Raw genomic sequence first — 24,210 nt, 5'->3', positions numbered from 1 at the left:
GAGAGCACACAGCTCACCCACACGCTTAGCGGAGGTGATGGCCAAAAGGAACGCGGTCTTAAAAGACAGCCGATCCAACGGCGCCTGCTCAAGAGGCTCAAACGGGGCCTCCGACAACCGGCCCAGGACCAGTTGGAGGTCCCACTCGGAGACAGAGAACGTTCCACAGGCTTGAGATGCCGAGCGCCAAGCAGGAACATGTCACGAGAGGGTGGCTGAACAATGTTCTGCCCCCACACTCGACCATACGCCACTTCCCAGCATAAGCCGTGGTAGTGGACGGAGCGTGCGCGTTCCGGATGGCGTTAACCACAGAAGAGTCAAGACGCATCCCCACCAGATTCACACTTTCAGCAGCCAAGCCTAGAGGCTGCCCCAGAACATTTACATTTACATTTAGTCATTTAGCTGACGCTTTTATCCAAAGCGACTTACAAGTTCTGTGCGACAAGACAGCAAGAAGGGTATAACTCTATCAGCTGAGTAACAATGTTCATCAAAGTGTTGCGTGTTACAGTGTAGGTTAGTTTATTAGGACAAGTGCATGACATTAAAGTTAGTCGGGGTTAGATTTTTTTTTTTTTTTTTTTTTATCATTTCAGAGTTCCGCGTGCCTGAGAGAGGGTCCGCGGTGACCACGGAACAGGCCACGGCGGGGCCACCAAGAGCTGAATTAGGGCCGGGAACCACACAGCTGAGCCCCGGCCCGGTGCGACCAGGATCAAGTCCCGCGCTCCCGACGTACCCGCCCCAACAGCTGAGCTATCAGGTGTATGGGGGGAAATGCATACAGAATCCCGGGCAGCCACGGAATCGGTCCCAGACCTGTCCGACTATGTCTGGACGTAGTCCCCACTCGTCAGGGTGAGGACCGCCCCGCGACATCACATCTGCACCCACATTCTCCCTGCCAGGGATGTGGAGAGCCCTCAGGCTGCGCAGATGGAGAAACGCCCATAGCCAGAGCTTGACCGCCGCCCGGTGCAGATGGGGGGAGCGCACTCCTCCCTGTCTGTCAATATACAACGCTGACGTCGTGTTGTCCATCCTGATCAAAACATGCTTGCCCACCACAAGGTGGCTGAGCCGTTTGAGGACCAGACTGCCTTCAATTCCAACACATTGAATGTAGTGCAGACCGAGCAGCATGGTCTTGCCAGCTGCCCCCTACTGCGTTGGTCCGACACGTCCCCCCCCATCCCGTGAGGGAGGCATCGGTGAAGACCGTGACGTTAGGGCGGGCCATACTTTTTTTTTTTTGGAAAATCAATCGAGTGGGGTGTCTAAAATATGTGTTTTTTTGTGGGGAATTCAAATGTGGGATTATTTTTCTAATCGGATAACTCCTACCTACATTGTTTTGGATTTCAAAATGGCCGATTTGACCATTTTTCACCCCTTGGCCATACATGGATGCCAACATGAATCTGAAGGAAATCCTAACATGCAAGGTGTCTAAATGATGTGTTTCTTAATGGGGAATTCAAATATGAGTTCATTTTTGGGATAGGATAACTCTAACCTACATCATTTTGGATTTCAAAATGGCCGATTTTACCATTTTTCACCCCTTGGCCATACATGGATGCCAACATGAATCTGAAGGAAATCCTAACATGCAAGGTGTCTAAATGATGTGTCTCTTAATGGGGAATTCAAATATGAGGTCATTCTTGGGATAGGATAAATATAACCTGCATAATTTTGGATTTCAAAATGGCTGATTTTACCATTTGAACCCATTGGTATTGTATTACAAAATTGCAAAGATAAAAAATATATGGGAAATCATTTATAATGACAAAGCCATCAAATTTATTAACAAGTGAACTGTATATAACTGGATACAACTCCAAAGATCAATAATAATAATACTAACAATAATAAATTGTATTTGTAATGCACACAAACACCTAAGTGCTAAATCTCGATCTCCTGACTTCTTGAACTTTGCCAGGTTCCAATATCTTGATTGGACTCATTCTTGGATGGCAAGATCTCCTACTGTGCTGCTTTAGCCACCAACCTACAAACACAAACTTAAAGTCAACGTCAGCCATAAATAGGTGAGCTCTTTCCAGAACTACTCAGCAGAAACCTCTGTAACTATTTTAACAAACGTCTCAATGTATTGAGAAAATCCATGGGGCTCCATCAATCCTCTATCTTCTTAAATTTGATCAGGTTGCACAAGTCCTGCTTGGATTCATTCTTGGACATCAGCCTCCTGCTGGTCTCCTGAGCCCTGATCCCTCCATCCCTTTTTTCTTGTGAAAAGTACTTAGCAGAGGCCTCAGTCACCATTTTAACAACCCTCTCGATGCTTTGTGTGTGGCAAGGCCAGTCGAGAACCTCCATGGGGGTGTTGATTAAGTTCTTCACCTCGGAGGTGCTTAGGGAGCAGGTGAGAGGTGGCTCTGACAAATCTTCTGACCAGCTGATTAAGCCACCAATGCTGGAAGCATCACTATTGATGTGAGGTGTTCTTCTGATCCTGACACAGGAGTCTCCCAGCTGAGTGTCTGGATCCCCCTCTCCCCTGATGGCCAGGATTCTCTCCACCCCCTCAATTCTCTCTTTTTGATCCTCAGAGCACAGCAGTGTTTGGAGGATGGCTTCACTGTGGGCATACCAAGCAGATCTTCTCACAGTTGGCATCACAACATCCAGCACCTTCTTCCTCTGAGACTTGAGGCAGTCCAGCTGAAACAGGATGTGCCTAGGCCCTTCGATCCAGGAGTGCTTGACCTTCATGTTGAACCAACATGGATAATACACTCCAATGATGAATTCCACAATGCATTGTAGATTATTCAGGTTCTTTCTTTTAAGTTGATGCTTTGACACCCAGAGCCTGAGGAGTCTGTTTGCTGTGGTGAGCCAGCGGCTGTGGTTTACCGGTCCAATCTCCAGCAGAGCCAGCCTTGCAGAAAGCACTCCATCCCTGATTGCACAGACCAGCTTATAGCCATAGTGTTGATCAGTTTAGAGATCTTGAATGATCTTCTCAGGCAGCTTGATCAGCGGAGGGCCAAGAAAGATCCTGGTGAAGTTAGGATTGATCTCCAAGTCTGTAACAGAATCAAGGAGCTGTCCTATTGGTCAAGTCTCCTCCAATGGCCCACAAGGTCTCAGAACCTCTCTCTTTCAGCCAGGCAAACAGGACCTTAGCGATCTTCTCTGCATGGGACTCCTCTTTAGTTGCTTTCTCTGGTGTAAAGTGGAACAGATAGTTGCTGCCAGGCTCACTAGCAACACTATAGTGTTCTTCCTTGATCTTTGCAGGAAAAGATTGGTCACTGCCCTCAGCTTCCATCATCACATTGGTCATGTCAATCCGCCCATCAAAGAGGATACAGGAAATCCCCCCCTGCTCCCTGCACTTCTCCTCAAACTCTTCCCCCAGCTCTTGCATCAACTATTCTTGTGCTCTCTTAACCTTGTTCTTATCAATCACTTTACTTGTGTCATCTTCTAAGATGAGTCCTGCATCAATCAGAGCTGCAGTTGCTATAGCTGCAGTTGGCCTTAGACCTATGCCATACCTTACACTAGCAAGGGCGATGTTTGGAATCTCATCATAATTTTTCCGTAGCTTTGCTGAAGCTGCAGGGTCAGTTTCAGGAATGAGCTCAACTTCAGGGACTGTAAGGAAGCTCTGAACATCCTTCCTGGCAACCTTGTCTGCTGCTGCAAAGCTTTCTTCTTTGCCCCTTCTCCTTTTCTCTGCCTTCTTTTCCATCCCCAATGTTTTAAGAAGATAGAGGATTGATGGAGCCCCATGGATTTTCTCAATACATTGAGACGTTTGTTAAAATGGTTTCTGCTGAGTAGTTCTGGAAAGAGCTCACTTATTTATGGCTGACATTGACTTTAAGTTTGTGTTTGTAGGTTGGTGGCTAAAGCAGTACAGTAGGAGATCTTGCCATCCAAGAATGAGTCCAATCAAGATATTGGAACCTGGCAAAGTTCAAGAAGTCAGGAGATCGAGATTTAGCATTTGTGTGTGCATTTAGTTTGTGTGCATTACAAATACAATTTATTATTGTTAGTATTATTATTATTGATCTTTGGAGTTGTATCCAGTTATATACAGTTCACTTGTTAATAAATTTGATGGCTTTGTCATTATAAATGATTTCCCATATCTTTTTTATCTTTGCAATTTTGTAATACAATACCAATGGGTTCAAATGGTAAAATCAGCCATTTTGAAATCCAAAATTATGCAGGTTATATTTATCCTATCCCAAAAATGACCTCATATTTGAATTCCCCATTAAGAAACACATCATTTAGACACCTTGCATGTTAGGATTTCCTTCAGATACATGTTGGCATCCATGTATGGCCAAGGGGTGAAAAATGGTAAAATCGGCCATTTTGAAATCCAAAATGATGTAGGTTAGAGTTATCCTATCCCAAAAATGAACTCATATTTGCATTCCCCATTAAGAAACACATCATTTAGACACCTTGCATGTTAGGATTTCCTTCAGATTCATGTTGGCATCCATGTATGGCCAAGGGGTGAAAAATGGTCAAATCGGCCATTTTGAAATCCAAAACAATGTAGGTAGGAGTTATCCTATTAGAAAAATAATCCCATATTTGAATTCCCCACAAAAAAACACATATTTTAGACACCCCACTCGATTGATTTTCCAAAAAAAAAAAAGTATGGCCCGCCCTACCGTGACGTGTGACAGCCTGCTGCCCACGGGGACCCCGCTGGTGAGGGCCCAGGCCCTCCCCAGAGGACGAGGGCCCCCAGTACTGACATGGGAACCTTCAGCCGCTTCCACTTGCCTCTCACCGGGTCCATTTCCATACTTGAAAAAACCACCTCTGTATCCTCCTCATAAAGAGGAGGCCAAGAGGGACCACAGAGTGAGCAGATGCCATCATACCGAGCAGGCGCATCACGGACAGCGCCGTAACCGTCCTAGGACGGAACCTCCCGAGCGCGCCGAGAACATTCACTCGCCGCCGCTCTGAGAGGGATGCCCATATAGACCTTGAGCTTTGAAATAAGCCCAAGTACTCCACCCGTTGACTGGGAAGAGGAGTACTCTACTTCCAGTCTACAGCAAAACCCAGGCTGGTGAGGAATTCCACCACCTGCCTGGTATGAGACCTGGCGATCTTCCCGACCGGCCGAGGACCAAAACGTCGTCCAGGGTAGAACAAAATTCGTATCCCCCGACGACGCAGAGGCCCCAGCGCGGTCTCCACGCACTTGGTGAAGATGCGGGGAGCCAGAGAGTAGCCGAACGGCAGCCTCTGGTACTCGTACGCTAAGCCCTGCAAAGGAAGTGTAGGTATGGCCTAGGACGGAAGATCGGGATGCGAATACGCATCCTACAGGTCTATGGAGGTGAACCAGTCCCCCACCTGACAGCGCCTAACAGGTGGGTGACGGTCAACATTCTGAACCTTCCATGGGACAGGTCCAGTATGCGTGAATATTTTAGGCAACCAACTTGCGTCTAGCCACGCCCCCGCGGCGACGCGGCAGCCGCTCCGCTCTGCCGCGGAGCTCTGCCGCGGCAGCATTATGCAGCCGTAATTCCCCCTCTTTTAACATCGACGATTAGCTCAACTGGTTCGCCGCCTTGCTGTGGATCCTGCGGTGCGTTGGTGACAAGTTCGAATCCCTTCAATTTCTTTTTTCGCCGGTTAAGTTTAGGCATTGTTTCGGAGTTGGTTATGGTTAGAAGGGTTAAGTTTATGCGCTGTTTCGGAGTTGGTTAAGGTTAGAGTTTGTCTTAGAGCATGGCAATATTCTTTCGGAGTTGGTTATGGTTATGGTTAAGTTTAGGCATTGTTTCGGAGTTGGTTAAGGTTAGGGTTAAGGTTAGGCATTGTTTCGGAGTTGGTTAAGGTTAGAAGGGTTAAGTTTAGGCGCTGTTTCGGAGTTGGTTAAGGTTAGAGTTTGTCGCAGAGAATGGCAATAGAATGCAGCCTATTTCCGCACTGTCGCTCTCTCGCGCTGCCACGGTCACATGGGCGTAGTGGCCAATCAGAGAAACGCTGAACACAAGTTGGTTGCCTAAAATATTCACGCGTCCAGTATGGGTCTGACCCCCCCCCCCCCCCCGATTTCTTGGGCACCAGAGAATATCGGGAGGAAACGCCGCTCACCGCGTCCTCTCATGGGACCACGACGATGGCCTGCTTCGCCGCCAGAGAACAAATCTCCTCGGCCAGGGCTGTCACTGCCGTGGACTCTGATAATAGAGTCTGTATCAAACCCAAAAATGGAGGGCGGGGGTGTGTAAACTGTAACACAAGCGCCGCCCTCAGCGTTCTCTCCATCCACCCCGACATATGGCTACCACTGCAGCCATATGTGGTCAAATTCCAAAGCGCCCCCGCCGCCAACTGCCGCTGGTCCGCTAGGAATCGTAGACAGGTGGCCCGGTCCCTCCCGCTGTGCGTTGTCAACCCTGGTCTTGCCAACCGCGCGAGCAGGGTGTCTCGTGGAGCCAGGATATCGCACCCAAACCATGCGTGCCTGACTGACCACCGCCGGTCTTCCGGTCGGGGGAGACACTAACGTGATACCCGGCCTGGCGAGGGCGGGGCTGGGGGAACTCACGCTGCGACCTCCTGGGCCTCGGGTTCCCCCGCTGACAACCTTTTCCGTCGACAGACACAACACCAGGCTCACCAAACACAGACGCAGAATGTGTGGTGTGGGAGCCGCTTGACAGCACACCATTCTCACAGGCAGACCCAGGCCTAGCTAGCAACTGGGTGTCAGCCCCTGTCCCCATGAGAAGCGAAACGTGGGGCCGCTTGCGCTTCACTGAAAGCACGCGGCCCGCAGCCAAAGGGAACAAATCAGAGCCCGGTCTCCCGCGCGCGGGGGGGGGGGGGGGGGGGGCCGGAGAGCATGCTAGACTCAGCTAGACGGCGAATTTTTTTTTAGGGCGTGCTCATCTAATGTAGCCGATCCCTCGGCCGCCGAGGCTGTCGGCCTTGTGATCACCTGTCTTCTTTGTGTCCAGGGTATCTCAGGCGGGGGAAACGTGGCTGCTGGCCGGGGGCCTCGTCGCAGCCGCTGGCAAGGCCGTGCTCTCACCTCCGGCTGCGCGGTGTGGGGCCGCCCGCGCCTCCGTGGACAGACCAAGGTCCACCCGCGGAGGGGGGAGCCCTGAGGAGGAGACCCCTCAAGGGGAGATTGCTCCAACCAAAAATGCCTGTGAACAACCGTTGACAGCATCCTAGCCCTCCCTGCGGTTATAGCTTGCGGCTAGGTCAAAAGCTGAATAACCTCAAAACCTTGCTCAATGTTTTGACGTCGGCTGGCCCTAAGGCCCCACCACCCAATACCATTTTTGACAGAAAAAACAGCAAATTGAACAATGTTGCCAGTCGCTGCTAATTCTATACCGCGGCGGTATAGGCTTCATCAGCCCACAAGCCACCTGCCGGGCCGACTCGCCTCATGGCGTCGGCCGGGCGGGACACCGTTCCACCATGTCAGGGCAAAGGACTGATGCCACCTGCTTCACTAAGCACGGAACACCAGTGGTGGCTGCAGACCAAAGTCTACTACTAGTGAAGCACTGCCTCACTAGTAGGCATGCAACAACCTCCACTGCGGTGTGCACCCATGAAGGGATAAATGAATGAATGAACGAAAAACTCTATTAACATATTGCAGAATGGGCTAGCCCAATACACACAATTTTTAAGGGGATGCAGACCAGAGAAAACGCTAGTCCTGTCCACACCAGAGACCCCCATTTTCAATTCATAGATTCACAAAAAGCACACCTGCCCTGAGCCTCAGCCCATCCACCCATGTAAATGGTAAACAAGCCCCCGTTAAACCCCCAACATTAGACACAGATTGACCGTCAGCATGAATGGTTAAGAGGAGGGAAGACAGTAAAGACAGCCCTCGGCGGGGAACAAGGCGAACGGCGCCCCAACATTGTAGCATTAGCTGCGCGCTAGGATACTCGGAAAACATCCAAAGGAGAGTAATGTTTTCCCAAATATCCCGCCCCCGCGCCAATACATCACACGGTCGTCTCACGAGACAACGAGCAGTATTACCCATGCTAGTATCAATGCCTGATAGCGCAGGCCCTACCTGTGCACGACTTAGCTCGACTGCTAACCTCGACTGTCCCTCAGTCCGCTGTCACGAGACGAGGAAACCCAGGACAGGCCCGTTCCGCTGTTAGGATGTGCCGAGAAGGTTCCGGGGGCTGGTGAACTTCTGGCGAATACCCAACATTGTGTAATTTCTCCCTACATTTTCATAACAACTAGTTCACGGAGTGCACTGCTACTTCCGTGTTGGAAACGAAATGAGGAAGGTGGAGCGTGACCATTTCCGGCGTCATATAGGGAGACGCATGGGAGTGGCTTGGTCACGTCCATTGGGTGCATTTGTTTGTTTCGTGTGCACAATATGTGCGTGGAGATAAGAGGTTATCTCATTGGCAGAGCGAGACGCGATAGCCAAGTATGCTATATAACTACATAATCGTAGTCTGATTCCGCCCCCTATCCAGATTGGATTTGACCAGTGTGAGGATTCATGTAGCTACATTGTTGAATATAAAAACTCTAATGCCGTCAAACAGGTACCTCTAGACAAAGGTGCACCTATTGTTATTGCACTTTGTTAACTTTGCCAACGCAAGCTTGTATGGGGGGGGGGGGGGGGGGCGCTAAGGGTGAGTGAGAAAGTAGCAGTCAGGAGAATGAGGCTGGCAGGTCAAAGAGCTGCCAGCCAGCAAACTTGTGCTGTGGGAGCCAACACACGAGCATCGATCACGAGGACGTCCCACACTAACATACGTGGATGTACTCAGGAGAGATAATAATAATAATAACTTTGTTTTATATAGCGCCTTTCATAAAACCCAAGGTCGCTTTACATAGGGGGAAATACACTAAAATAACAAACATGGTGGACAGACACAACATTCAAAGTAGGAAATTAGGGGTCAAAGGCCAAGTTGAAGAAGTGGGTTTTGAGACGTTTTTTGAAAGAGTCCAGAGTTGGGGCGTTGCGAAGTTCTGCAGGGAGGTAGTTCCAGAGGGTGGGAGCTGCCACGCTGAAAGCTCTGTCCCCAAAGGTCCGCAGTCTGGTGCGGAGCAGGAAGTACCGGCGAGCTAGCTGGATGCATAGAGGATCGGGATGACTGGAAGCACCGATGGAGGGCCCGTCCGAGGACGACCTAGATAGATAGATAGATAGATAGATAGATAGATAGATAGATAGATAGATAGATAGATAGATAGATAGATAGATAGATAGATAGATAGATAGATAGATAGATAGATAGATAGATAGATAGATAGATAGATAGATAGATAGATAGATAGATAGATAGATAGATAGATAGATAGATAGATAGATAGATAGATAGATAGATAGATAGATAGATAGATAGATAGATAGATAGATAGATAGATAGATAGATAGATAGATAGATAGATAGATAGATAGATAGATAGATAGATAGATAGATAGATAGATAGATAGATAGATAGATAGATAGATAGATAGATAGATAGATAGATAGATAGATAGATAGATAGATAGATAGATAGATAGATAGATAGATAGATAGATAGATAGATAGATAGATAGATAGATAGATAGATAGATAGATAGATAGATAGATAGATAGATAGATAGATAGATAGATAGATAGATAGATAGATAGATAGATAGATAGATAGATAGATAGATAGATAGATAGATAGATAGATAGATAGATAGATAGATAGATAGATAGATAGATAGATAGATAGATAGATAGATAGATAGATAGATAGATAGATAGATAGATAGATAGATAGATAGATAGATAGATAGATAGATAGATAGATGTGAAGGTAAGAGCCACATGGCTAAAGTGGTTAGACACTTCATGAAAGTTAATTGAATCTATCCTCAGTTTCATGAGGATTGTGTTTAGACCAAAATAGATTATTTAAAATTAGTTTTATACCTCAGTTGGGGTATCTATAAACTGTGAAAACATTATAGAAACATTATAACCTTATCTGTGAACATTTTTAAATGTTTATTTTTGCCTTAAGCACCTTGTCAGGTGTCAAACTAGGGTTTTTTCATGTTTCTGAATTGATGGGAAAACGGCCACACCCACCTTTCCCGCTCATCACCAACCCTTAAAAAAATATATATATATATGGCTGGGTGCATGTAAATTAAAAAGTAGCTTTATTCGTTTATTCACGTACTTGCCATGGTAACCATGTACATGTCAAAATACTTCCCAAAGGTCAGTGAATACCACGATCACAACACCAGAGGGAGCTCCACAAATCATGTTAAACCCAGATTCGGCTCAAACAAACAAGGGACTAAACACATTTCGCAATTATGCCACATCAATGTGGAACGCCCTACCCAAAGCTGTAAAGGTATGTGAATCACTACCCACTTTCAAAACCACTCTCAAAGAACACCTACGGGGGACTGCAATTCGAAACTGGCCCCTGTAAATGTTCTAACCCAACCCCCTCCAATGTACAGTAAATGACCAAGAATGGTTTTGTCAATATTCCAATGTACAGTTTTGCTTGTACAGTGTCCCCCACCCACCCCTCCTACCCAACCCCCCACCCCACCCACCCAACCACCTTCAATGTACAGTTCTCCCCCCACCCCACCTACCCAACCTCCTCCAATGTACAGTTTCTACGTCAAATGTATACTCTCTTTTCTGGACTCTGGATAAAGACGGACATAATAAGTAGAGCTAAAAAAGAGCAAAAAAAATCTAAAATAGAGCAAAAAAGTGGTGAAGAGAAAGAAAGAGTCTATTCAGGTTGCTATTACAGTCCACAAATCAGATCCTCCAGTCCACGGCTGTTACCTCGTCCTGGCCCTGCCTGGTTGTGGAGCCTGATTGCCACCGGCACAAAGGACTGCCCGAAGCGCTTTGTGGTATGTCGGGGGGGGGGGTAAATCTGTGGCTAAACATGCTCTGCATGGTCAGCTCATCATGGAGGGGGTGGCAGGGATTCTCAAGGATAGCGTAGGCTACAGCTTCCTCCTCGTCCTCCCCTCTGCCACCACCTCCAGACTGTCCAGGTCAGCTCCCACCACAGAGCTCGCTTTCTTAACCAATTAATTTATTTTGTCTGTATTGGTGTTGCCCCCTCAGCATACAGTACCACCGCAAGAGGGTACTAGCCACCACAGACTGGTAGAACATCTGCAGCAGTTTGCTGCAGACATTGAGGGGGGCAGACTATGGCCATCCAAGGTAGGAGATTGAGGGGCTGAGGGGGCCAGCAAGTGGGGGGAGATGGGGGGGGCAGGCTGTGGCCATCTGAGGTAGGGGGTGGGGATCATAACCGGGGGGACCTGGCTGCCCTACTCATGGGGATTGTTTGATCAAACCTATTGAAGAACTGGTTTAGCTCGTTTGCCCGTTCCAGGGTCCCCTCAACAGCCGCATTTTGCTGCTTATAGCCGGTTATCCTCCTAAACCCCCAACACCTCCTTTGAGCTTAGCAGTCGCACTCTGAAGACTCTACCTCCAACACATGGTGCAGCTGCACAGCATTCTCTCTGTGCCCATCTCCAAACCCGGGACTGGATGCTGCTGCAGAGCATGTATTTTGACCCCAGTGACTATGGATGGATGGTAGGGGTTCATGGTTATGAGCCAGTTCCCACACTACACCCCATGGCTAGTGGCTGGAGATTGCAGAAACCGGCAGTGCAGCTGCAAGAAGAATGGTGTCAAGTGTATCTCAGCATGCGGAAATTGTAAAGGCATTACTGTACATGCAATAATTGTATTCCTGATGGTGTAGAGTCTGGAGAAGACGCAGACCTTGATTCATGAAGCATTTGACATCGTGGATCAGTAATGTTTTCTAACTTAATATTCGAGATATTGAAATAAACAAATGAAACTACTGTAAAAGTGGGCGTGGACGTTTTTCCACCAAGGAGTGATTTCAGTACAAAATAAATGTTTGAAATCAATTCAGAATCATGAAAGGTGGATTTTTTTTGTCAAATCAGTTGTGCGCAATAGTCACTTTTGGTGAGTTGTTTCTATACAATTCACTTATATGACATTTAGGTATGACACAGGACTACACAAGCATTTTTTGTATAGAAATGTGTCAACAGACTAAAGCAGGGAACCACAATATTTTGCATACAATTTATGCAGAATGTAATATCATAACTGTCTATTATTTTTCTTGCAATTGAGCCAATTTTCCTTAGGTACGGTTTTGAGGTGTGTGTTCAACAGAATGTAGTATCAAAAACACATTCACAAAAAGTATGGCTTACTGAATGCTGAACTGCACTGTTATAATCACTAAGCCATTGTAAGACCTTACCTGTGTCCCTGTATCACTTGTCTCTGCTGCCCCTTGATTAAAAAACGTCTGTATGTCCATTTTCCTTTTTTTTGTGGCATATTTGAGTTAGTAGTAAAAGTCACCTAGTAAAAGTGAGATAATTGACAATATCAAAACATGCTAGGGCTGTACCGAATAGTTCGAAGCTTCGTTCATAATGTTGACATTCGAATTCTAAATCAACATAAAAAAAATATTATTATTTTTTTATTTGCCAAGGTATGGCGAGTGCCATACCTTGCCATACCAAAATGACGCCCCTGCCACCCATGACCAATACATGCTTATTTATGTTGGTGGAGAGGTATTGAGGGGAGGAGAGAGATTCTGGGGGGAAAGCTCGAACTTGGTATTCTCGAGCAAGCACTACTCCCATAATTCTAGCTGCAAAAGCAGGCAATTTGGCCTTTTTGGTTCAAATACCAGATTGCTTCCTCTTCTAAATGTAGACACTGCAGACGCAATAATATCTGATTGATTGAAAACTTTATTAACAGATTACAGAATGGGTACAATACAGTACGGCTCAATACACACAATTGTTAAGGGGATGCAGACCAGAGAAAGACTTTTGTCTTGTTTACATCAGGGTCCCCAATTTTCAATTCATCATGACATTTATGACATACAGATATACAGTACTGTTACATCCAGACATTTATGACATACAAGATACAGTACTGTTTAAGAGACAGATATCCTAAAAGAAAAGATATACATTCGAGGGGGAAGAAACTGTACAATGGAGGGTTTTTTGGGGGTTTGGACATTTACCGGGGCCAGTTTCGAATTGCAGCCTCTCGTATAGGTGCTCTTTGCTGAGAGCGGTTTTGAAAGAGGGTAGGGATTCACATTATTTTACGGCTGTTGGTAGGGCATTCCAAATTGTTGTGGCATAATTGCGAAACGTGTTTAGTCCCTTGTTTGAGCCGAATCTGGGTTGAACATGATTTGTGGAACTCCCTCTGGTGTTGTGGTTGTGGAATTCACTGACCTTTGGGAAGTATTTCGACATGTACAGTACATGGGTATCATTCATTCATTCATCTTAGTGGTGTAGTGTATCTTGTAGACTTGATTGATTGATTGAAAAGTTTATTAACAGATTGCAGAATGGGTACAGTACAGTACAGCTCAATACATACAATTGTTAAGGGGATGCAGACCAGAGAAAGACTTTCGTCTTGTTTACATCAGGGTCCCCCATTTTCAATTCATCATAACATATATGACATACATATGTGGCAGCGGCACGGTGGTGTAGTGGTTAACACTGTCGCCTCACAGCAAGAAGGTCCAGGGTTCGATTCCCGCTTGGGGACCAGGTTTCCATGATGCCAGGTACCCAGGTGGGGTATCTCCCAGGCCTTTCTGTGTGGAGTTTGCATGTTCTCCCCGTGCTCGCAAGGGTTTCCCCCCGATAAGATAAACCCAATGGAAAAACATGCACAACAACAGATCGCTAACGCTGTGGCGTCCTTGACGAAGACGGACAGGAGCACTTGGATTGGTCCCCTGGCGCGGCTCACGTTGACGCCTGTCTGCTCCCGGCTGCCCTTGGGGGGAAGGACGACGGGATGGGTTAATCGCAGAGACGAATCGCATCAGCGATCCTACAGACAATGCATGCGTGTGTGTTCCGGTGTGTGTGTGTTGTGGATAATAGCCAATGCCAATTAAAGACCTCTGAGCAGGTCCTGCATTATTATTATTATATTATATATACATGACATACCGATAGACAGTACTGCTACATCTATACATTTATGACATATCAGATTTGCAAATACAGTACTGTTTGTGATACAAAAGTGTCCAGAAAAAGAGTGTATATACATTTGACGTAGAAACTGTACATTGGAGGAGGTTGGGTGGGGTGGGGTTGGGTGGGTGGGTGGGGGCTGTACATTGGAGGTGGGTAGGGGGGGGGACACTGTACACTGTATATTGGAATACTGACAAAGCCATACTTGGTCATTTACTGTGCAACTGGGTTAGGACATTTGTAGGGGCCAGTTTCGAATTGCAGTCTCCCGTAGGTGTTCTTTGAGAGTGTTTTTGAAAGTGGGTAGTGATTCACATTCCTTTACAGCTTTGGGTAGGGCGTTCCACATTGATGTGGCATAATTGCGAAATGTGTTTAGTCCCTTGTTTGAGCCGAATCTGGGTTTAACATGATTTGTGGAGCTCCCTCTGGTGTTGTGATCGTGGTATTCACTGACCTTTGGGAAGTATTTTGACATGTACATGGGTACCTTGGTCGCGTAGTGTATCTTGTAGACCAGGCCCATTGCAAGTTGCTGTACATTGCAAGCCATCCTAGGTTGTCAAAATGGGCAGGGGTGAGGTGGGTTTTAGGAGTACCTGTATATGCCATAAATGTCATGTCATGTATGTCATGTATGTCATAAATGTCAATATGAATTGAAAATGGAGGACCCTGATCTAAACAAGACGAAAGTCTTTCTCTGGTCTGCATCCCCTTAACAATTGTGTGTATTGAGCCGTACTGTATTGTACCCATTCTGCAATCTGTTAAAGTTTTCAATCAATCAATCAAAACGATTTGAATAAACCGTAGACCGAAAGTAGGTATAACGTTAAGACACACCTACTTTATCTCGCGTGCCCAAGGAGCGCAGGCGCGCATAATTTACGTGACCTACTCGCGCCTCGCGCCTCAATGTGTGTGCGTGCATGTGCAAGCTAGCGTGTTGTCTCTTTCGGGTAAAACACCTGCGATCGATAATACTTGATATTCCTCAGTTACATTTTCAGAGATACAAACAAAAATGGAGGTGACAGAAGAGGCTATTCTGTCCTCGTTGAGAGAAGGAGGGGGGAAAGTGAAGAACTCCGACCTGCTCAGTCAGTTCAAAGGCTCTTTAAACTGCGCGGATCCGGCGCTGAAGAGACAGAACCGGGACCGTTTCAAGACGTTCGTCAACACCGTCGCCGTGGTGAAAGAGATCGACGACGTCAAGTATGTTGTTCTGAGGAAAAAGTATAATAATTTATTGACAGATAGTCAAAACGGAGAACGTGTCGTGGGGAAAACGGGAAACGATGAGCCCCCGCCGCGACAAGGTGAGCAGCCCTCACCTGCACGGAGCGAGAACACAGGTGAGACGAGCCCCGTTTCTGATCATGTTCAAGAGCAAACGACTTCAGATGTCACTGAAGAAAACTCTCTCTCTCCCAATGAAATACGTGCTGCTGTAGAACAGGCCTTGTCTAGGACCAAATTTGTGGATGTTAAACTTAGAAGATCCCTGAACTTCAACATAGTCCAGAGCTCAGGCACAACAAATGGGGGAAGTTGCTCAGGAGAAGCTACGTGGGTGAATAACTCAAACTCCCCTGCCGTCCACAATAAACCATATGCCTTGCCTCTGAGGACGCCACCACAGAGTAGTGTAACCAGGGTCGAGGTCCACAAACTGAAAGGGGATTTCGAGGGCCGTGCCGGAGGATTCGGGACAACTGTGGGAAGAAGGCCTATCACTATTTACACCTCGGCGCCTCGGAGAGGGTGCGGGAGCTGCTGGGAGAGCCCAGGCCGCCGCAGCCCCAGGAGGAGCCCCCACAGGACAGGGAAGAGCCGGATCTCTTCCCAGACCTCTCCAAGGGCCTGCATACAATAAGTCGTCTCTTCCAGCCCCACGTGACGGGCCACAAGAAGTTTCAAGTTTCAAGTTTCTTTAATAGTTGTCATACAGAAGTACAGAATACTTTCATACAAAATGCTTCTTACTGTTACGCTCCAGAGACTGTGCTAGACAAGATAGTATCAAATAACATAGTATAGCATGTCATTTTAGAAGAAGAAAATGAGGTCACAGTGTTCGGTATAGACATATGTACAATGTTCTGAGTTACCATATAATATACAATACTATGCAGTGTACTAATGTACAGTACTATATAGTGCAAAGCAGAAATGGGATGAGGTACAATTTAGGTACAATTTACAGTAAGGTGTACGAGTTGTAGTGCAATCCTTCATCAATAAATATAAAGTGTGGGGAGTGGGTGCTACAGTGTGTTTGTTTAAAGTGGGTGTGTGCTATAAAGTGTGTGGAGTGGGTGCTACAGTGTGTTTGTTTAAAGTGAGTGTGTGCGTGTGGATGTGTGTGCTATGTGCGTTTGGTGGTTGTTGTTGTGTAGTGTTCATTCATTGTTCGTTTAGCAGCCTGATGGCCTGGGGATAGAAGCTTCTTCTGAGTCTTTCTGCGCTCGCCTTGAGACTCCGGTATCGCTTGCCTGACCGCAGCAGTTCAAAGAGGCAGTTGTTCGGGTGACTGGAGTCTTTAATGATTCTCTTCGCCTTGCCCTTGCAACGCTTGTTGTAAATGTTCTGGAGGGTGGGGAGCCCCCCTCCAATTGTGCGTTCGGCTGAACGTGTCACTCTTTGTAGTCTGCTTCGGTCTTGTGCAGTGCTATTCCCAAACCAGGAGGTGATGTTGCCGGTCAAGATGCTCTCTATTGTACATGAGTAGAAGTTCTTAAGGATCTTCTGACTGACTTGGAACTTCCTTAGGCGCCTGAGGAAGTAGAGGCGTTGTCGTGCCTTCTTCACAACACTGTCAATGTGTGTGGTCCATGTCAAATCCTCGGATATGTAGGCTCCGAGGTACTTAAAGCTGTTGACTCTCTCAACCGGTGCCCCGTCGATGCTGAGGGGGCTGTAGTCCTTGACCCCCGACCTCCTGAAGTCCACAATCATCTCCTTTGTTTTGCTGACGTTCAGGGAGAGGCTGTTTTCCTGGCACCATCCCGCCAGGAACTTGACCTCTTCCAGGTAGGCCCTCTCGTCGTTGGCAGAGATCAGGCCCACCACCACTGTGTCGTCAGCAAATTTGATGATTGTATTGCTACTCCGCTGAGCCACACAGTCGTGTGTGTACAGGGAGTAGAGGAGGGGACTCAGAACACAGCCCTGGGGGGCCCCTATGTTGAGGGTGATGGATGAGGAGGTGCAGTTGCCTGCTCTCACCACCTGGGGTCTGCCAGTCAGGAAGTCCAAGACCCACTGGCAGAGGTCATAGTTCAAGCCCAGGTCCCTGAGCTTGGCTATGAGTATGGAGGGGACTATGGTATTGAATGCCGAGCTGTAGTCGATGAATAGCATTCTCACATAGTTCCCCTGCCTCTTGTCCAGGTGTGATGCTGCTGTGTGCAGCACATGGGCTATGGCGTCCTCCGTGGACCTGTTGGGGCGGTATGCAAATTGCAGGGGGTCCATGTTGATGGGGAGGGAGGAGCAGATGTAGCCCTTTACTAGCTTCTCAAAGCACTTCATGGCTATGGAGGTGAGAGCTACAGGGCGGTAGTCGTTGAGGCAAGCAGGCTTGGATTTTTTGGGTACAGGGATAATAGTGGACTTCTTCAGGCAGGTGGGGATGACAGCCTGTTCTAAGGACAGGTTAAATATGTCAGTGAATACTGGGGCCAGTTGGTCGGCACAGACTTTTAGAGAGAGATGACTGACTGGAAACGTGTGCTAATGTCATCACTGGTCCCGGAGGCTTGAGTAGATGAGGATGAGAAAGACAACAGGCCCTCCTCCCTCTTAAATCCAGCTTCCTGTTTGTCCAATTTATTTTTCCTTAAAGGGGATCATTTGACATTTTGAATTCCTGTCTTTTATGTTTCTTCTCCCACACACATTTAGGAAGGAGTATTTTACATCCGCACTACAGTTATATACCCCAAAAAACTTGTTTTTAACAATGTCACAGCTAGCCACAAGCTAACTCATTATATTGCAAATGTTCAGTTCCCATTGTTTTCAATGAACATACCAGTTTAGGCCATAGCTGAAGGACAAATAGACCTGTTTAAACTTCTTCCCACTAAAACTGACACAATCCAACGGATCTGACTTTGTGTGAACTACAAATTATACCAAGTAAATCCATAGAAATTGAAGTATCCGGTGTATCTCAACAGGTACAGGATGCAGACGTTCCATTCCCTGTGCAGCTCAGTGGGTAGAGCAAGGCACCAATACTGCCAACGTTAGAGGTTCCATTCCCTGTGCAGCTCAGTGGGTAGAGCATGGCACCAACACTGCCAACGTTAGAGGTTCCATTCCCTGTGCAGCTCAGTGGGTAGAGCATGGCACCAACACTGCCAACGTTAGAGGTTCCATTCCCTGTGCAGCTCAGTGGGTAGAGCATGGCACCAACACTGCCAACGTTAGAGGTTCCATTCCCTGTGCAGCTCAGTGGGTAGAGCATGGCACCAACACTGCCAACGTTAGAGGTTCCATTCCCTGTGCAGCTCAGTGGGTAGAGCATGGCACCAACACTGCCAACGTTAGAGGTTCCATTCCCTGTGCAGCTCAGTGGGTAGAGCATGGCACCAACACTGCCAACGTTAGAGGTTCCATTCCCTGTGCAGCTCAGTGGGTAGAGCATGGCACCAACACTGCCAACGTTAGAGGTTCCATTCCCTGTGCAGCTCAGTGGGTAGAGCATGGCACCAACACTGCCAACGTTAGAGGTTCCATTCCCTGTGCAGCTCAGTGGGTAATGGGTATAGTATAGAATAAAAGTACTTCATTAATCCTGAGGTAAATTCAGCACCACAGATCGCTCACAATAAACATTTAGGTAGTCAAAAATAAAAATACACAGTCAAAGATATACATTCTAAAATATGTATATACATTCTAAAATATACAATACAATAAATATAGTAGAAAGTGTGTCTTTTTAAGTGGAGTGAGTTTAACTCGTCTCGTTTACATAGGTACATTATACATAGACAGTAATGTTACATCTAGACATGTAATAATAGAGTAAACTTGTACCCATACAGTGTTACATCTAGACATACCAGATCTAGTAATAATAGAGTAAACTTAACTTTAGTCTCAGTAACAATGTTCATAAAGTGTTGAGTGCTACAGTGTAGGTTAGTTTATTAGGACAAGTGCATGACAGTAAGGTTAGTTAGGGTTAGATTTTTTTTATTTAGATAATGGTTGAAGTAGTAATAATAGAGTAAACTTAACTTTCGTCTCAGTAACAATGTTCATAAAGTGTACATCTAGACATGTGTACATAGACAGTAATGTTACATCTAGACATACCAGATCTAGTAATAATAGAGTAAACTTAACTTTAGTCTCAGTAACAATGTTCATAAAGTGTACATCTAGACATTTATGACATACCAGATCTAGTAATAATAGAGTAAAGTGTTGAGTGCTACAGTGTAGGTTAGTTTATTAGGACAAGTGCATGACAGTAAGGTTAGTTAGGGTTAGATTTTTTTTATTTAGATAAATGGTTGAAGTAGTGAGTCTTTAGTCGACGGCGAAAGATTAGACGGGATTCGGCTGTCCTAACTGGGGTGGGTAGTTCATTCCATCATTCCAAGTTAAGTTTACTCTATCAAGTAAAGACACTGTACAAACAAACAAAATTGTACATTGGACTATTGACAAAACCATACTAGGTAAATGACTGTACATTGGAGGGGGTTGGGTTAGGATATTTACAGGGGCCAGTGTTGAATTGCAGTCTCCCGTAGGTGTCCCTTGAGAGAGGTTTTGAAAGTGGGTAGTGATCCACATTCCTTTACAGCTTTGGGTAGGGCGTTCCACATTGATGTGGCATAATTGCGAAACGTGTTTAGTCCCTTATTTGAGCCGAATCTGGGTTTAACATGATTGTTAAGGGGATGCAGACCAGAGAAAGACTTTCGTCTTGTTTACATCAGGGTCCCCCATTTTCAATTCATCAGGACATATATGACATACATGACATACAGATAGTCAGTACTGCTACATCTATACATTTATGACATACCAGATTTGCAAATACAGTACTGTTTGTGATACAAAAAGGAGTCAAGAAAAGGGAGTATATACATTTGACGTAGAAACTGTACATTGGAGGAGGTTGGGTGGGGGGGGTTGGGTACACTGGGATATTGACAACCATACTGGGTAATCTACATTGGAGACGGTTTCTGTGTATTGTCGCAGTGAAAGGGTTAACCGTTTTGTAGTACGGCAGTGAAATGGTTAAATCACATTTCCATTGTCTCTGTGATGTTTTGATCAGAACGTTTCAGACACTGATAGCAGGCCTAAAAAAACGAGGTTTATTTTAATTTGTTTAAAAAATGTTTTTATATGAAATGGAATGCATTGTAGTTTTTAGCTGTTTTTTTAAGGTTTAGAGAACAAGACAACCCACGTGACAACTTGTTTTATTAATGAAAATGTAATCGTAACTGGCATGTATCAAAATATCATTTTTTTGTCAGAGCTTTCACAAAATAGCTTGCCACTTAAGTTTTCCCCCAAAAATTACTTACATCAAAATGGTAAACAGTAATATCAAACAGTCTTGCAATATTTTCCAGAAAGTACAAATTTGCCTCCGATATGAAAAGCACCGGTGTCCATTCTATGACTTAAGTCCAACCAAAGACACAACTCAAAGTTGTACAGATTCAAAGTGACACCCAAAAAAATTACTTAATATGGAATGTTTTATGGTATGAATCGCTGTCCAATTGACCAAATCATTCTTAAAGATCACACAGAGGGCAAACAGTTGGACAATTAAATGAGAAGACAATTCACCAAATAAAAAGACTGGTTTGGTCACTTACATTTTGTGCATAGCTGTAAGGCAACAATTGCCATCTTTAACCTTTTTTTTAATGTTTATTCTTGAACAATACTGTGGCCTTCTTAATGGGAATCTGCACCACTGTAAAAATATATATCTTGGGTCCTAGTTAATTTCACAGATGTGGATTAAGCCTAGTCCTACATTTCAGGTAAGGAAGGGTTTGTACTGTAGGTTGTGGTGTGAAGGTAATCATCTAAGGTAAGACAAGGTTTGTACTGTAGGTTGTGGTGTGAAGGTAATCATCTAAGGTAAGACAAGGTTTGTACTGTAGGTTGTGGTGTGAAGGTAATCATCTAAGGTAAGGAAAGGTTTGTACTGTAGGTTGTGGTGTGAAGGTAATTATCTAAGGTAAGGAAAGGTTTGTACTGTAGGTTGTGGTGTGAAGGTAATCATCTAAGGTAAGGAAAGGTTTGTACTGTAGGTTGTGGTGTGAAGGTAATTATAAGGTAAGGAAAGGTTTGTACTGTAGGTTGTGGTGTGAAGGTAATTATCTAAGGTAAGGAAAGGTTTGTACTGTAGGTTGTGGTGTGAAGGTAATTATAAGGTAAGGAAAGGTTTGTACTGTAGGTTGTGGTGTGAAGGTAATCATCTACGGTAAGGAAAGGTTTGTACTGTAGGTTGTGGTGTGAAGGTAATCATCTACATACATTTACATTTAGTCATTTAGCTGACGCTTTTATCCAAAGCGACTTACAAGTTCTGTACGACAAGCCATCAGGAAGAGCACAACTCTATCAGCTGAGTAACAATGTTCATCAAAGTGTTGAGTGCTACAGTGTAGGTTAGTTTATTAGGACAAGTGCATGACAGTATGGTTAGTTAGGGTTAGATTTTTTTTTTTTTTTTTTTTATCTAAGGTAAGGAGAGGTTTGTATTGTGACTGTAGGTTGTGGGTTGAAGGTAATCTAAGGTAAGAAAAGGTTTGTACTGTAAATTGTGGTTTGAAGGGGAACACCACTGAATTTAGCTATAGGAATAAAAAATATGTATATACTGTACATATATATATAAAAAAAAAAAAAAAAAAAGTGACAGTGATAATCTGGGGTCTGGGCAGACCTTTTGGTGTTAATCTGGGGTCTGAGTAGATTTTCTGGTGATAATCTGGGGTCTGAGTAGATTTTCTGGTGATCATCTGGGGTCTGAGTAGATTTTCTGGTGATCATCTGGGGTCCGAGACTTTCTAGTGATAATATGGGGTCTGGGTTTGATTTTCTGGTGATAATCTGGGGTCTGAATAGACTTTCTGGTGATAATCTGGGGTCTGGGTTTGACTTTCTGGTGATAATCTGGGGTCTGGGTTGACTTTCTGGGTACTACCGGTTCACACTATTACAAAATTAAGCTCATTTGTGTTAGAGCTCATATATGCATACAAACAAAACACAATTATAAAAGTCCACAAATTCTGTCTTCCTTTCATCGTCAACAGAGCAGCTCCAGGCTATAAATCAAAATGTTTCTTTAGCTTCAGGAGTTAGTCATATCCACAAATATTAACTAAACAGTTTTCATGTTTGTTTCTTTAGCTTCAGGAGAGTTAGTCATATATCCACAAATATGAACTCTAACAGTTTTCGGCCATAAGAACATCATGCAACTTCTTAAATGAAGTGGTATTCTCCTTTAACACCGCCTGTACTATCTGTGAAACCAGACCATTGACGCCGTAGTCCAGCTGACCCGTCTGACCTGCGGGACTTGGCACTTCTTCCCTGTATGTTGTGATCAGATCACGGGAACGACTCCAGGGTCCTTGTCAATATACCTCAAACCCGTTCCTCGGGTCACCCTGATACCAGTGTGAGTAAGTGGTTATTCAAGTGTTGAAATGCTGTTAAGGCCACATTAAGTGCCCCCTTCCCCTTCCCCACCCCTTTTACAAAACAATTACCATTTGCATGTTAGGGTTGAAGTCCTAACCCCCTACAACAATATCAACAAACATTTTATTACCAATTTCTTTTTAAAGAAGACTTGAATGACATGTCAAATTTTTTTCACAGTGCAAGGAGCGACCAAACGGATCCAAAATTAGAAAACAAATAAAAAAAATAAAAAGTCCTTTCATGGCATTTGGAGTGTTTATGTATTTGCAGTCTAGCTAGGTGTTTGTTCAGTGTCAACAACAGGACAAGTATTCATGCGAGTGGTTATTCACGTACAATATGTGCTTTTTTTGTTGTCGTACAAAACCAATGTTTAATTTGTAAATAATACAACACAAAATATTGGCTTGTAAACGGTGTGCAGAGGCAGCAGGTGAAGTGGGCTCTTCACATTTGTGTACAGTAGACGAGGATTACTATTTAAAAAACGCAGCGACCCATGTCCTGTAAGCTCCCGTCAAAAAATTACTGCCCGTCTTTCTGAATAGTGAATACTAAGTCTTCTTTTTTCTTTCAAAAAAGCATTAAAACTAAACCTTTACAAATGGCACTTTCTTTAGAAGGGGCTCTTCCTTTTTGCAAAAACTTTCCCTTCAAATGTTTTTTTCTTCTTCTTCTTTCTTTCTTTCTTTCTTTCTTTCTTTCTTTCTTTCTTTCTTTCTTTCTTTCTTTCTTTCTTTCTTTCTTTCTTTCTTTCTTTCTTTCTTTCTTTCTTTCTTTCTTTCTTTTTTACTAAAAAAAGAAAATAGCTAAAATGGTGTCAGCTGTGTTCAGATGAGTCATGGTGCCGGAGCGGAGCGACAGACAGAAAACAATAAATAACACCAGATAAAAACAAAAATACAGCAGAAGCAACATGAGGTATCTAACGTATTGCTCTATGTTAAAAAGGAAAACGGCTCCAAATTCAATAAATTAAGTTAAATTAGGAAACAAGTAATCAGTGGTATAGATATAGAAAGAGGGAGTGTGAGGCTGAGGTGTTTGCAAACGCCCAGGGCGATGGTTAAGTTAACGTTTCTCTCTCTTCTCTCTCTCCCTCTCTTTTCTGTCCAATGAGGATGCGTCCCCTGCTGACCGCAGCGCACTCTCGCACCTGTGTCCAACACCTGTCGCCGGGCACGCTTGGCGTGTCAAAGAGCTTTTTTCTTTTCTTTGCTTCCCTGAGGTAATACTTTGGAGTGAAGAGTCCTAAGAGGAAGAGGGGAACTCCTCTGTGTCGCTGTCCTCTGGTGGAGAGAGCCCTCCCAGCCCGCCTTGTTCACGCCCAGGTG

The 24,210-nt window shown here is 45.1% G+C and overlaps 1 pseudogene across 1 annotated transcript in view; it reads left to right on the top strand.

The window, feature by feature from the left end:
- LOC311247620 overlaps window positions 1–24,210 on the top strand; it is a 131,683-nt pseudogene that overhangs the window by 68,034 nt on the left and 39,439 nt on the right. The window lies entirely within an intron of this gene.

Source organism: Notolepis coatsorum, assembly GCF_963971535.1.
Source record: "Notolepis coatsorum genome assembly, contig: SCAFFOLD_512, whole genome shotgun sequence".
Classification (NCBI taxonomy): Eukaryota; Metazoa; Chordata; class Actinopteri; order Aulopiformes; family Paralepididae; genus Notolepis; species Notolepis coatsorum.
This window is presented reverse-complemented; position numbering and strand designations above follow the sequence as displayed.